This window comes from Callithrix jacchus, chromosome 6, assembly GCF_049354715.1.
Source record: "Callithrix jacchus isolate 240 chromosome 6, calJac240_pri, whole genome shotgun sequence".
Taxonomy (NCBI): Eukaryota; Metazoa; Chordata; class Mammalia; order Primates; family Cebidae; genus Callithrix; species Callithrix jacchus.
In genome coordinates this window covers 103,224,361-103,237,815 of record NC_133507.1, presented here as the reverse complement: position 1 = coordinate 103,237,815, position 13,455 = coordinate 103,224,361, and the positions used below count along the sequence as shown (strand labels likewise).

At 42.6% G+C, this 13,455-nt stretch overlaps 1 long non-coding RNA gene across 1 annotated transcript; it reads left to right on the top strand.

The window, feature by feature from the left end:
* The first annotated feature begins 9,233 nt into the window (after nt 1–9,233).
* Nucleotides 9,234–12,654, top strand: LOC103793828 (uncharacterized). Its single transcript, XR_620998.1, has 4 exons — nt 9,234–9,617; nt 9,775–9,851; nt 11,662–12,261; nt 12,572–12,654. It is a non-coding gene; the product is annotated as an uncharacterized LOC103793828 (long non-coding RNA).
* The last annotated feature ends 801 nt before the right edge of the window (nt 12,655–13,455 follow it).

Here is a 13,455-nt window from a genome sequence, read left to right as displayed (position 1 = left end):
GTTTTGTTTTTTTAAGAAATGCTACAATCAAGCCATGCCCCTTCGAGTCAGAGGTTGGGTTTCCCATAGCTAATGCAGCCTTACTTATGAAATTCATTTAAAAAAGAGGCACATTCTGAGACCAGAACTTGAACTATGAAGCCTGCAAGTCCTAGCAGGTGAGAGAACAAGCTAGGCTTCTGAGTCTTGATATAGACTCCAAGTATCAAGAGGTATCTATACATCTTCCTGGGTGCTGTGGCTAAGATGGCTTTTGGGAGAGCTCAAGAGCTAAGCAGGAAGTCTTCCATTGCAGTACACACCTTTCAGCTTCATGCTCTTCAGTGGGATCTTAGCAGTCAAGAGATTACAAATCTTGTTTGCTCAGCTGGGGCCAGATTGGCATGGCAGGAGGTCATTGTAACAGGGGCAGCAGGGACAGGCAAGGAGGAGAGAATGGTGACTTTCCAACTGCAGCCTCATCTCCACTGGGAGATTCCCCTTTCTAATGCCAACCCACAGAATGATGTTTTGGGGCTGATACATTTCCTTGTCCCGTTACAAGTGACTGCACATATTTTACAGTCCCTCAGGCAAAATTTACAGGCTATGTTGTGTCCACTTCCTGGGGGCTTCCAAGCAGGAAAGGATGCCCATAAAACTACTGGCACCAGGGAGGAAAAGAATGCCCTCCAACTGCAATTGTCTCTTAAGTGTCCAGGCGGCTGGAAGGCCTGTTTCAGGCAGCAGGACTAATGCACAGCCTGCAGAGGCAGTTTTGGATGTGGTCTCTCCTGGGATATCCGGAGCATGTATCGATTTCAGGGCCCTGTATGGAACAGCGGATGGGAAGGGGAGGCCTGATATGCTGTGAAATGCGATAAAGCTGGTATGGTTTGGTTCAGGGCGCCCAGGCTTTGTGACACCCGCCTATCTGTTACACTGATGCTGTTACACAACTGTCTGGGAATTCATCTATGTCCTCGTGTGTGCAACGATGCCAACCTACCCCAAAGTGGGTGGGCACAGGGAGGGAGGGGTCAGACTGGTTTGTGTTCCCCTGCTTTGCTGTGTAGAACTCCCACACCCACCAAATGACATGCTGGTGGAAATCAGCAGCAGGAAGCCAGGCTGTCAATTTCAGTGATGCAGTTAGTCTGACCTTGCCAAAATCCAGGTCACTGGGGGTCTTCCTCTGCCTCTGTCACCCTCACAGAAGACTCAAGCACATTTTGAAGCTCAGGGAAGGAAGTTCTCAAATTTCCCTGGAAACTTCTTCTTTCAGTACTTAAAACTTATGAGCAGACAACTCAAATTTTCATTAACAGGTAAATGGATAAAGAAATCAGTGTCCAAATGATAGATTATGACTCAGGAATAGGAAAAAAGGAGCCACTGGTAGATGGAACAGCATGGATGGATCGCAGCAGCATGGAGGTAAGTGAAAGAAGCCGCACACTGTATGGTTCCAGGTACACGACATTCTGGAAAAGGTAAAGTGACTGGAAAAAAATCACCCATGACAAGTGGCTTTTAACCTCGGGAGTGCCTTGGGGGCCTCCATGGGAGATGGTGGTAAAATAGATTGGGTGGGATCTAAGCCTTTACTTCACTTGGGGCAGCTTCACTTTTTTCTGTTTTATGAATGAAAGTTTAGTTCCTTTGAAAATCTTGTTCTGTACTTGGAAAATGTGTGAGTATGTTAAACCAGATGAAGCGATATTTGGAGTCACAGTGAGGAGATATTGTCTTCTTTGTTTCTTTCGGAGCCCAACTAGCTTGGGAACTCCTGAGGTGAGAGGATCTGATTAACTTTATGATTTCATTCCCTAGAAAAACAAACATATGCACAGGAACTTATGATTTTGCATGCAGTTTCAGGGAGGGTTCTGGACTCCCTGAAGTCTACCCCCAAAAATCCCCAAAAGCCCATGGATCTCCAGTTCAGTACCTCGGCCTTGGAGAATAAGGACCATATCTTCTCTTTCTTAAATGCAGTTTCTTATCATTCAGTCCGAGTGTATCAGTTATCTACCATTATCTACTACTGTGTAACAAGCCATCCAACACTTCTTGACTCAAAACAACAATACTTTATAATTTCTCACAATTCTGTGTGTAGGTTGGATTCAGTTGGGTGGTGTTTCTATTCCATGTGGTGTTGGTAGGATTACTCATATAATTACATTCATTGGGGAGCTCATCTAGGTGCTCTGCTGGGACTGAACTATCTGAGATGATCTCACCCACATGTCTGAAAACCTGGTGTTGACTGTCACCTGAAGTACCTTAGTTCTCCATGTAAGAGAGAGGACTATCTCTCTCCCTGTGGTTCCTCATGAAACAACAGTTTAGCTGAAGTAGTTGGCCTCTAATAGATGAGCCAGAGGCTTCCAGCTCTCTTAATAGCTAGACCCAGAATTGGCTGTGTCATCTTCATTACATTTTGCTGGTTAAACCAAGTTGCAGAGCCAGCACAGATTCAAAAGGGGAAGAGACAAACTCTGTGTGTGGATTGGAGGAGTTCTATGGTGGCTACTGGGATGGCAGGATTGCTGGTGGCTATCTTTGAAGACATTCTACCACCAGGTTCTTGCAAAATGCGAGATGACTCATCAGTATTAAGGGTAATCCTGTTGTACCACCCAGAGCAATGAGCTCCTGGGGCATCCCCTGTGCATTTACACCCTTCTTTTCAAGAATCTAGTTTCTAATGTATTTCTTCTTGTTGGCTACCATGGAGACAATCAGAAACTAGGTGTACCCCTATTTCTCACAATTCTTATTGTTCTGCCAATTTCCCGAGGACACATCGACACCACCTGCAAACTCTATTGCATATTTGAGACTTTATTGTATCATTCATTCTGTATTTTTCTCTTGCCAGAAATATATGTCTGTTTTCTCTAGACAAACTGGAAGCTCCCCAAGAAAAGGAGCCACAGCTCCTATTTCAAGAAGCTGGTATGATTTTAAATGGGAACAGCCATTTGTGTAAACTTGCTACAAAGACAGCAATTGTGTGGAAGTACCAGACCTTCACGGCTGCCCCATTTCTCTCTCAGATGAGAAGGTGGGCAGGTTTTGGCTTCAGTGCACAGCTGAGGTGGGAGGACTATCTTGCTGTCAGCCAAGCTGTTCCCTGTGACTTTGTAAGGAAGCATTTCCCATAGGCTGGGGTAGGGTTTATCAGAAGTAGGGTCTCACTGTAAACATTCCTGGGAAGCACTGACCCCACACTCATTCTACACTGTGGAGTCTACAGTATCTCCCCAAACACTCTACTAAAGCTGGAGAGCCACTTCTGCTGCTTCTTGATGTTTTTGCTGCTTGCCTTTAATGCTTCCTCCTCTCTCATTTTGTTGCCCCAGTTTGACTTATTCTTCAAAGTCCACCTCATGTAGCTCACAGTAATCTTACTATCATCCAATACCCACAGGTTCTCAGGAACATAGTTTCACAAAGCCAGACAGCTGAAAAACATTTCTGAGCTCCTAGTCCAGTAGCTTCGAACCCCGAAAGGACTGGGGTCTAAGAAGGGGCCTCAGCTGCATGTCGATGAGGGGTGGCCCTCTAAGCCAAGCTGTATACTTTCCACTTCCATTCCCATTGAAGGTTCTCCCATGGTGTGTTTAATCATGACTTTCCAACTAAAATGCTTTGTGGCAATTCTAAAAAAAGATTTCATGCTTAAAAATTGAAAACCATAGATTTAGCCCAACTCTTTATTTTTGTAAATAAGAATAACTGGTCTAAAGACTTGAAATGAGTGCCCGGCATTTAGATGAGTAGCTGGTGGTAGGCTCAGAACTCAGGTCTCCCTATCTTGGCCAGCTACTGTTAATCATCCCGAGATCATTTGGATGAGGGTAGGGCCCATCCAGGCCAAAGAATGAAAGTAAATGTCTCCATACGGCTTTGCCTTGTCTTAAGAAATATTTTATTTGACTGGGATCCTGCCTCTGCTTTGCTGGAATTGCCTGTGCTGCAGAACGATTATTGCAGGATTATTTTGTGCTGCGCGACTGTCTCTAGAGCCTGCTGGAAGCTTGTTTTGCTAGCTCAGCTGTTTCTGTGCTTGCCCTGCCTGGATGATGTCAGCTGTGATGTTGTTTCCCTCAAGAGTCCCCCCTCCTGCCGCTCACTGCCTCCAAGTCTCTTTTGGTCCAGCTAGCAATGTCTTCATTTTCCCCCCTTTTCTCCTGTTCTCTCCACTTTTGATATTCTTGAGGCTGATAGTGTTTGTCAGGTCTGTCTTTAACTCTGGGGAAAGAGCTGGTGGAGCCATCTGTGGGTTTTGGAGAGCATCTCTGCTTGTAATTATTTTTCCTGGAGCCACCTTTGATGAGGCGAAGGCCCATTGTTGTCTCGCCTGGGCTTTCTCATCATAGAGTTTGTCTTGGTGGTGGGTGGTGAGGAGCAGCAATAGCATGATGGGTCTCAGAAAAACAGAGTGGATTTCTTCACAAACAATTGGATGAAGGAGTTGGCTCCCAGGATGATGCTCAGTTTGGTCCTTTGCAATATTTGGCCACAGAGTTCCCCATGATGGGGGTTAGATTTTTGTCACTTCTCCCCATTCCAAATGTTAGGGAGCTGTCAGAAACTGGGCAAAAAAAGAGAATGGGCACTTTCTCCTCATGGACAGGAAGTTCTTGCCCCAGAATAATGAGTAAAGATGAAATCATCGTAATCCCTCTAAAGCTGTAGTTATTTGGGTTAATTACCTCAATGGACAATGAGAATTACCAAAAGGGTTAAATTAAATCCAATTTAACAACTGAAGGAGAGTTTGATGTTACAAGAGCACTAGACAAGGAGCTGAAAACCCAGGTTTTAGACCAAACTTTGTCATTTATTTATTGGATAATTTTAGGTGGGATCCTTCCTCTCTTGGTGTTTAAGTTTCTTGACTTACAAAATGTGGCATTCTGAATAAATTATCTATAAAGATCCCTTTCCTTCTCACAGTCTACCTTTTGCATATTTGTAAAGCACCAACCGTGAGCAGGGCGGTGTTTTGGGTCCTGCAGAAGAAGCAGAGGCACATACTGTCACATACTGTAGTGTACACTGTCGGTGTTTTTGCAAAGACCTGCCGTTGCATTCAGTTCAAACAGAAATGGTTATGTATTAGGCCAGCCAATCATTGCCAAAAGGAATTGGCTTTATATGAATAGAATGTTAGCAATTAGAACATTAATTGTTTAAAATGCAAATGCTTACTTCTAAAGTGCTTAAAAGAACCACTTCTGCTAAACAGGTTGAGCAATCCCCTTGCAATTGCCTTTATCCTTTTCAGTTGTTCAGCTAGTGCTCTTTCATGGAATGTTCCTATAACTATTTATGATTTATGCTCTGTCTCCTCCAAAAAAGGATTTGCGGCAGCTTAAAGCAGAAAACACATACAAACCATGGCAATTAAAATTTTAAAAAGGAAAAATAAAAGGCAACAAAAAGCGATTATAAAAGAAGAGATGGGCTTTTAAATACCTGGATGAGTTAGTTTCTGTACTTGATTCCCAGGTTGACTGCACTTCCTTTGCTCTCAAAACACAAAGGTGGCGAGGAGGATACAGAGTACAGACATTCCATAAATGCAATCAAGCACTTACTATGTGCATAGTCCTATGAAAAACTGGGATTCCTTCCCTGAAGTGCAAGTGGAAAGATAGATAATAAACAAACATTTAGGATGCTATGCGATTAATATACATTTTCAGTGGTCTCCAAACTATTTTGACTAAGTACTTCTACCAGAAAGATATTATGGGAAGGTATTCTTCTAATGTGTATATTTATTTGTATATAAATTATATATTTAAACTACTCTACTAAGATGTTATGTACCTCATGAAACATACACAAAAGAAATGAATATTTTTGGGAAAAAATAAACACAAATTGTTCTAACAATTTGTTTCTTCCGACATTCTAATGGTGTGGATCTATTTATATGGAATGTTTAAAAGCAGAACATTAATTGTTTAAATGGTAAATAATTGAACGAATAAGTGCTAATAAAGTACTTAATGAGGATGTCTTCTAAGTGGGCAAGCCAATTCATCTGCAATTCCTTTTTCCCATATAAGTTATTTAGCAAATGTCTTTAAAAAAAAAAAAAAAAACAAGTTTAGATGTATAACAAAGTTGCAAACGTAGTAGAAAGAGCTCATATATACCCTTCCCAGCTTTCCCTAATGCTAACCTCTAGCAAATGTCTTTTTAAATAGACTGTTTTTACCTTGAGCTAACCCTGGGATATCTGCACCCTAATCCTTTTTGGGGACAATTATAAAGCATTAACTTTTTTCCTTATAATCTATTTTTTATATAAACATTTAACTAAAGTGTAACATGCATACAGTCAAATGCAAAAATCTTGAGTCTCCCAAGGCCAAGGGTAGATCCTTAGGAAGTATGCTCACGGAAGTACCCACTAAAGCCTCTAGTGGACTCTGCTCCCTGTGGACCACTAACAGTGAGACCGTAGCCTAGAAGGTGAAGCTTTAGCTCTCTTGTTCAAGGCCTAACTCCAAAATCTCGAAAAATGTCCTGGAGTGCAGAATAGGCACTTAATAAAAACTTATTAACTGAATGAATGAGAAAAAAAAATTTTTCTAAGTGTCATAGAAAGTGGAGAGAGACTAAATAATTATTTTTCTGTTACATGTTCAAATAAAAAAGCAGGGCTTTTTTAGTCACAGAAAAGGAGCAGATACCAATTTTTGACATGTTTAAAGAATTACAAATTAGCTGGCACCATAATTCCAGCTTATTCCAGTGATTGTTTAGAGTTCTTTATAAATGAGTTCCCTGAGCAGCTGCCTCCCTGGCCCATACCTTACCCTGGGTTAGGTACCCATGAAACTAGTGTGTGTGTGTTTGTGTTTGTGTATGTGTGTGTGTGTATGTGTTTCTGTCAGAGCTTAGCTCACATGGAAGGGATTCTTCTTGTTCACAATTTACTGGTGCCTGGGGTTCTGGCAATCTCCCAGGATAGAAACCAAGAGATAGCACCAAACACAGCAGCAAAGGTAAGTTTAAATCTATCCCAGCTTGTGCACAAGGGAGCTAGCATTGAGAGAGGAAAAAGGAATGAGCTGCTTCCCCAGGGTAGGGTGTGTGGGGGTTAGTTTTATAGGATCTCTTCATAGGAAAAAACTGCATCGGGCATATGTGAGGGAAGTTTTCTAGTGCTTGTGCAGTGGCTCAACATGCTGCTTCATACACTGTATGTAGCGTTAGTATTGTAAATCTCCAGCCCTGGGTGTGAATTTTAGCATTAGAATGAGGAAGAGGTAACTTTAGGTTAGAGTTGAAGTCTAACTGGTGTGTGGGGGTCCAGAGAAGTCCCTAGCTGCCTGAAATAGGAGCTTGCAGTTAATAGCTTCTTAGGTCTTTCATTGCTGATTGGCTGTGAGTTAGATACGCTAGAGCCTGAGTAAGGGACTTTGATCCTTTTCCTCCAGATTATTTTGAAACAGGGAATCAACCAGCCTGCCTGTCCCCAATTGTTCTCTCTCTCTGAACTTTCAGAACTTTCCATCTGTCCCAACCATCCCATAATTGCATTGTCTTCTAACACCCCTGCAGAATCTTGCTTGCGTAGTAGGTAAGGCTGTGTTAACTTGGTTTCCTGTGTGCGATGCTTGGCTCACCAACTAGATAGTGAGCTCCTTGAATATAGGCCAGTATCTTCCCATCTCTGATGTCTTGCAGATATTATCACACGGTGAAGTCAAGATGCCAGAGTTTCCAACTGTCATGTATCCTGGAAAGGTGCTGCAGTGAGACATCATTAGCTGGTCAGTCAATAACTTTCAGCAGACATGCATTGAGTGCCTACTGCCTACAAGGCAATGTTCACTGCCCTTGTGTGTGTGTTAGAGGGGGTGGTCAGGGAGGGTCTTTCTGATAATTGAACCTGTGAGCCGAGACCTGAATGAAATAAGAGAATAGGTTATGAGGATAGCTGCAGAAGAGTAGTCAAGGTAGCAAGAATAGCATGTTTTCACTCATAGGTGGGTGTTGAACAATGAGAACACGTGGACTCAAGGAGAGAAGCATCACACACTGAAGACAGTTGGGGGGGTTAGGGGAGGGACAGCAGGGGGTGGGGAGAGATAACATGGAAGAAATGCTGGATATAGTCAAAGGGGGAATAGAGGCAGCAAACCACCTGGTTATGTATGCACCTATGTAACAACCCTGCATGACCTGCACACGTACCCCAGAACCTAAAGTAAAATTTAAAAAGAATAGCCAGTGCAAATGCCCTGGGGTGAGAATGAGAAAGCCAGTGCTGGGCTATTAACACCTTCCCTTAATGGATCTATGAGAACCCTTCTTCTCTTTGCACTTCAGAGTGGGCACCAGTCCATTAGTTGAGTTCATTAAACAAGATTTCCAAGCTAACATTTTTGTTAGCTTGTCGTTAGAAAGAACTTTATGGAAAAACTACTTTTTAATGGAGAAAACACATTTTCACTCGTGCAGCTGAGACAAACACTCTCCTCTCACATGTTTCACTTCGTTTCTCCCCTACCCCCTTCACTCACACACACTTCACTTGTCTTTATTTTAGAATCATGCTAAGTGACATTTTATGAATGTGTTTAACACAACCATGGAGCCAGGGTCAGCATTAACAACTGCTCAAGTGGCCTAGGTTGAATAATGCCAGTGGCCCTTGCCGTTCTTCCCTCCCCCTTCCACACACGTACTCCTGAAGGTCCTGAGATCGCTGCACTAGATGTACAGTGGTCACTCCTCTATGTGACCTATTTAATCTTTTTCAAGATTGCCTGGGTATGTGCTAGACAGAGACACCTAGTGAAGTGGCCTTTCCACTGAATCTTGGGATCCACCAGGTATCACTAGAAGTTTTTCACACTGGATTTTAGATCTCTGTATCTTCAGGCATGATTTTCTGTAATCTGGAATAATCTATTCGTTTGAATTACAAAGGAACATGTGGTTTTGGTTTGTTTACTCTTAGGTCATAAAATGATAATTTAGCAGTTAATGAGCAAAGCAAAAGACCTTCTTTTCATGGCCAGGAACTTTTTGGGAGCCTCTGTTTTCCATAGCAGTCACTGGCCCTACACTGACTCTGAGCTGGCCCCATCCCTGAAGGCACAGCAGTCTTAATGGGATTAGGAAAATCATGACTGGCAGGGCTTCTGTGGGATGACTTCCCAGCACAAATGTTCTGCCTCCCTGGATCCAGCCCAGAGACTTGCCTTGGGATCGGACAAGAATGAAAGGCAAACCAAAGGCCATAAACTACTTCACTATATTTCCTACAAATGCTGGGGTGTCTGTTATTCTGCACAGTTGGGTGCATTAAGCAAATTCTCTTTTTTCAGGATGACTGAAGCTGAATTTCTATTTATTTTTGTTTATGCATCTCTGTTCAACCAGGATCATATCCTCAACTCCCAAAGAGGAGCAGGCCCCCTCTGCCATCATGCTTAGCCTAGTCACCAGCCTGAGGCTTGCCTAGCCACTGGATCTTCCCTTTGCCTTGCTCCTGGAGTGCAGAAGTTTGATATTCTCTTTCATCTGACTCCTAACATCACTTCTCTGTATTGACTGTGGGGCTCTTTTTTGGCTTGGATTTTCTCTTTGTTAAGGTGGGTAGTTCTTTACCTTTCAGGAGTCATGGATTCCTGGACCATCTCTCACCAAAACTGGCCATGTAAAATTTTACAATTGCATGGAGTATGAGGATTGGGCTATGAATTCCAGCTTAAGCAGTCCTAAAATTAGTCTTGCTTTCTTTATTTACAGACCTTGTGGGACCACAGAAAGAAGAAAACAGTCATGCAGGGGACCTCACTTCCTGCCTTTCCCAGCTGATGTTGTTGGTATGAGTTTCCTGTTCCTGCTACAGTATGTTACTGACAAACATGGTGGTTGAAAACAATACAAGATTGTTGTCTTATAGTTTGGGGGTTAGAGGTCCTAAAATCAAGGTATCAGCAAGGCTGCATTCCTTCTGGAGGCTCTAAGGGAGAACCTGTTTCCCTGCCTTTGCTGGCTACTGTAGGCTGCCAGCACTCCTTGGCTTGTGGCCCCTTCCTCCACCCTCCCAGACAGCAGTGCAGCATCTTCAAACCTCTGTCGCTGAACTCTGGTTCCTTTGTTACATCTCCTTTTCAGACTCTGACTTTCTTGTCTCCTTCTTTCCCTTAAAAGCACTCTTTTGATTAAATGGGCTCTTCAGGATGATTTCCCACCTCAAGATCCTTAACTGAATCACATCTTCAAAGTTCCTTTTGCCATAAAAGGTCACAAATTCGTAAGTTTCAGGGATTAGAACATGAACTTCTTTGGGAGGCTACTATTTTGCCTGCTATACTATCCTTAAGCCTCTCCTCCTGGGAGGTCTCTCTTTAGACCATTCAAAATCCACATCACAGGAGGCTGAATCGCTTACCCACTCAGGCCCCATTTTCTCTCTCAGGAATTGCTTCTTGCCCTGGTGAATGACAACTCCCTGCTTCCTGCCCTTGGACACTGCCCTTCCTATGGGGGTGAAGGCCTTTGCCTGCCTTATGGATAACTATAGAAAGACAAATGGCAAGGCCAACATCTAATCAGCACAAACACACACCTGGCAAATGGTGTGTCTTTCCTATCATCAGCTAAGATCTCAGCAACAGGGGAAAGAGAAAGGATTGGTTATTCTGTATTTACTGTGTGTCAGCTCTCTCATTGACAGAGACCATGTCTTGGGGTCCCATCCAGGAAGAGGGGTTGGAGAACAATGCTGATATGACCGTACAATTCTTCTCCTCATCACTGCAACTTCTTTTCCCTGTATGACTTTAACTCCTTTTCCTACCTGATTCAGTGATCACAGACCAGAGCTGTAACTGGATGCCAGAGTAGGGATAAACCCTAAGCAAGAAACTGTAACTATACTGTTGAACTTTTATGTTAAAATTTCCAAGTGCCTGTCGGGGTAGACTGTGCTTTCAGCCCATCTGGCAAAATTGGTCTTGATGATGAATGCAGATATATTACTGACCAGTGGTCAAAATAGCCCACTAGTTCTGTATGTTTGTAAATTCACCCTATTAAACAGAAGTGAATTGAGGCAGGCACCTGCTAGACCGGTATGGCTATCAGCAGTGTGTATCAGCACAGTGCCCAAACCAACAGCCTTTCCAAAGATAGAGAAGTTCATATAAAAACCAATGATAGGCCAGGTGCTGTGGCTCATGCCTGTAATCCCAGCACTTTGAGAGGCTGATGGGGCAGGATCCCTTGAACCCAGGAGGTTGAGACAGTCTGGGCAATCTAGAGAGACCCCATCTCTATTTTAAACAAAAATCAATGATAAATGGATAGAAGGAAGAATAGTAGCTGAGGGCAAATGAGTGAGTAGGTAGATTGTGCAACAAGGGAATTCCAATATTACAATGGTGCTTGTTAGAGATGACATTGTCTTTTAGCCTCATACAAATGCCTGAGAGGATGAAGTCATGTGTTGCAAAAACCACTCCTGCTTTTGGGAACATGACAAGGCTGAATGGAAACCTGCACACCTAAGTGGGTGGCATTACTCTGGGTGAAATTTCGGTCATATAATAGGATCATGACCTGGACCAAATTGATAATAATTGAGTCAGATTCTACTAATGTGCCTGTATCTTTTTACTTACTTTTCAGGTTACATCTGCAATCATACTGCCATATGGTGTAGCACTGGCATCATAAGATTCAGTCCCCTTATGTGAATAAGTCTAATGATGGTACTGCTGTTGATGATCAAATATATTAGGAAATTAAGTGAAAGCCTCCTCAGGATGTTATACTGATGGAAAACTATTGGCCTGAGGAAACACTAGATTTAGTGAATCATCATTTAATTGCTATACTAATAGTTCTGGTCAGGTACAGCAGATATTATGGCTCACACCTATAATCCCAGCATTTTGGGAGGCTGACGTGGGAGGATCACTTGAATCCAGGAGTTTGAAGAGACCAGCCTGGGCTGTATAGTGAGATCCTGTCTCTACAAAGCCTAAAAGAAAATTAGCCAGGTGTGATGGTGTGCACCTGTGGTCCCAGCTACTTAGGAGGCTGAGGAGGAAGGATCACTTGAGCTTGAGCTCGGGAGATGGAGGCTACAGTGAGCTGTGATCTCCAGCCTGGGCAACAGAGATCCTGTCTCTAAAACCAAAACAAAACAATAGTTCTGCATAAGTGTATCATAAGATATGTATAATAGTAGAACAAGTTATCATATCAGGACAAAAATATGAAAAGGTATGTCATGCCTGTAATCCCAGCACTTTGGGAGGCTGAGGCAGGTGGATCATGGGGTCAAGAGATTGAGACCATGGTGAAACCCTGTCTCTACTAAAAACATACAAAAATTAACTGGACGTGGTGGCGTGTGCCTGTGGTCCCAACTACTTGGGAGGCTGAGGCAGGAGAATGGCTTGAACCTGGGAGGCAGAGGTTGCAGTGAGCTGAGATTGTGCCACTGCACTCCAGCCTGGCTCCTGGTGACAAAACAAGACTCTGTCTCAAAAAAAAAAAAAAAAAAAAAAAAAAAATAGAAAGAAAAGAAAAGATATGTAATGACTTTCTAGATAGATACATTGATTCTTTTTTAGAATTTAATTGAAAATAAAAATTGTATATATTTGTTGTGAACAACATGATGTTTTGAAATATGTATACCTTGTGGAATGGCTCAACTGCATTAATTAACATATATATTATGTCACAGAGTATGACTTTTTTGTAGTAAGAACACTTAAAATCTACTATCAGCCAGGTGAGGTGGCTCACACCTGTAATTAATCCCAGCAATTTGGGAGGCTGAGGTAGGTGAATCGCTTGAGGTCAGGAGTTCAAGACCTGACCAACATGGTAAAACTCCATCTCTACTCAATACAAAAAATTAGCCAGGCGTGCTGGTGCTTGCCTGTAATCCCAGCCACTTAGGAGGCTGAGGTGAGAGAATCACTTGAATCCAGGAGACAGACGTTGCAGTAAGCTGAAATTGTGCCCCTGCACTCCAGCCTGGGCAACAATAGTAAAAACTCTGTTTAAAAAAATAATAAATTAAATTAAAAAATACTCTTGGTGATTTTCAAAATACAATGTATTGTCATTAATGGTAGTCACCATATTGTGTAACAGATCTTTTGAAGTTATTCCTCCTATCTAGCTAAAGTTTTTTGTTTTTTTTTTTAATCTATCGCTACTTCACACTGGGATCTCCAAATGTTAGGCGTGTTCATACTGACCCTACTGCTATGTCTATGATATACATACTATAACAAATGCAGACACTGAAACAGATATGATTATTTTTCCACAAGAGGGTCTTGGCTAAAGTGGGGATTTGGGGCTATGTAGTATCAACTTGACCTCCAGAAAGGCTGGAGACTAAAGGCCAGTACCTGACAGTCACATAGTCAACCACATCTTCATAAACAAATCCCAATA